The sequence below is a fragment of the Cavia porcellus genome, unplaced genomic scaffold (assembly GCF_034190915.1).
Source record: "Cavia porcellus strain 051 isolate PalLab524CR breed Dunkin Hartley unplaced genomic scaffold, mCavPor4.1 scaffold_1, whole genome shotgun sequence".
In the NCBI taxonomy this organism is placed as follows: domain Eukaryota; kingdom Metazoa; phylum Chordata; class Mammalia; order Rodentia; family Caviidae; genus Cavia; species Cavia porcellus.
The window spans coordinates 123236340-123238584 of NW_026947484.1; the positions used below are offsets into that span (position 1 = coordinate 123236340).

General features: G+C 30.7%; 1 pseudogene; it reads right to left on the minus strand.

The window, feature by feature from the left end:
• Positions 1-1061: 1061 nt before the first annotated feature.
• On the minus strand, positions 1062-1183 carry LOC111754361 (small nucleolar RNA SNORA11; annotated as a pseudogene).
• Positions 1184-2245: the final 1062 nt, after the last annotated feature.

Below are 2245 nucleotides of genomic sequence, written 5' to 3' on the forward strand. Positions count from 1 at the left end.
ACATTACTATGGACTTTGACCTGTAGGTATAAATCTAATAAATGGGTAGGGGTTTTTTCCATAACATAATGAGTTCTTCCTTATATCATTACTCATGGGACCGATGTGAAGTCATAATAGGAATTTTTAAGGCAATTAATGAGACAGATTAGTAATGATTGCATGGCTTTAATTGCCTAATTATTTTAATGCCTTAAATTAAAGGTATACATCACGATCCATCCATTAAAGACTGTCAGTCATATTTTCTGGAATAATGTGATGAAAGAGTAAAAGTAGAGGAAACCAGATAAAATTAAGTAAAGAAAATGTTAGGTTAACTATCAGAGAAGAAATAGTCAAATGATTAAACCAGATGGATTGTGAAACAGTCTATTAATTAGAGTGGATAAAAATACCATTTCATGAGCCATAAAAATAAACCGCATTAGGCATTTTACTAAAAGCAACAATTCCTCAGTTGCCTGACTAGATAAACATAGATCATCTAACACTGAATCTGAGCAACCATATTATTCAACTTTTTCTTCTTTTCTAGCATCTTTCATAATTTTTTCAGTGACCCAAATTAAGATCTTTGCCAATCTACATTATTTCTGGTGAAAATCAGTCAATTTTCATGCTATAGATATTTACGTAATAATTTAGGTAGACCCACAAACGTACAAGGAATGTTCTTTGGATAATGCTAGGCATTCAAAACACTAGATAAGCAAAACATCAAATAAATGCTAAAACAGTGAAACGTTTGATTTACAAAACCATTTTATCATTTGGGAAAAATTTTAAAGAATGTTTTTGGCCTTATATTTTTATGCTATTAATTTCTGATTCATTAATATATAATTGTTTTCAAATTCAAGTTGCTTGCTGTATTTTTCATTATTTTAAAAATTTATTGAAAACAGAAATTCAAGTCTTTACTTTTAAGACTACCAACAGATCTCTTATGGGTACACTCAAAATTTCCACCTCTCCCACTGAATGCTATGGCTTTCCCCTATTACTGAGCCTCGGCACATTATTACTATATGGAAGCTATGTGGAAGCGTATGGAATGCATGTGTAGGACATTTACTCCCAAGAGAGGTTATAAATTTTGTGCCCCTTGTCACAATGATTCCTATTGGGTGTGCTGTAAACAGAGAAGCCATTCTTCCGGCCACCTGCTCTGAGCACCCCAACTTGCTAAGTTTAATAAGAGATAAATTCCCAAATATATTATTGAATAAACAAAAGTGTAAATGTCCAGGAACTGCATAATGATAATTCCATGTAAGGATCAGGACAAAATATTGTGGGTATGAGATAAATTCAGAGGTTCATTTCATTAGTTGTTTTTTTATGGAATTTGAAGGCTTTATCACATGCATTTGTTACCTCAAAAATGCTGGAAAGAATATCTGATTATGAATAGTGCACAAAGGTTTTTTAGAAGACAGAAATATTTTAGATAGAGCCTCAAACTCGTAAGTTAATCAATTAGGAATTATAGTCCCAGGTACAAATATTGAAAAAATAAGTTGAGACTGATTCTCTCAGTGAATTTTGATTTTCTAATGATGTTTTAAAATATTTTTCATTGTAATTCACAATATTCAATATTGATATCAAAGCTAATTCAGATGTTTTAAAGGATAAACCTGGAAGCTTATTTATAAAAATATTTGGGTAAGAGTAACTCATGACCTCAAAATCAGGGGTTTATATTTTTTATGTGGCTATTGAGTATGTCTGTCAAAGTGGTTACCATTTTTCCATTGAATCCTTTTCATCATTACCATGTCTTGTCCAAGAAATTTGTCAAGTTAATATGTGGGATCATACTCATAAATGTTCTTGATATTATGAGAATAACAAATGGTTATCTATCTTGGCTCATGGCTTCCACTGTTCAGGCTCATTTCACTTTTATTTGCTTTAGAGATACTGACATATTTGTTTTGTTCCTTCGACATTTTCTTTAAATTAATCACGTTTTGAGTGAGGGAACTCTTTAAAAATATATAGTATGTAAAATCAAATAGCTGTAGGCAGTGAGGTAAAGTTAGGAAGTATATTAAAAACTGTGAATGAAAGGAAGTTTTCAGGAATTATTCATTGAACTATCACAAAACTTTTTATTCATTATGTGCTTAAACAATACTTTAAAATGACTGAATAAAACCAATAAAACTTATTAGATTATTCTTACAATGTGCTTATACAGTTACAGGTATGCATTATATTCCATAAAAGTGGGAAA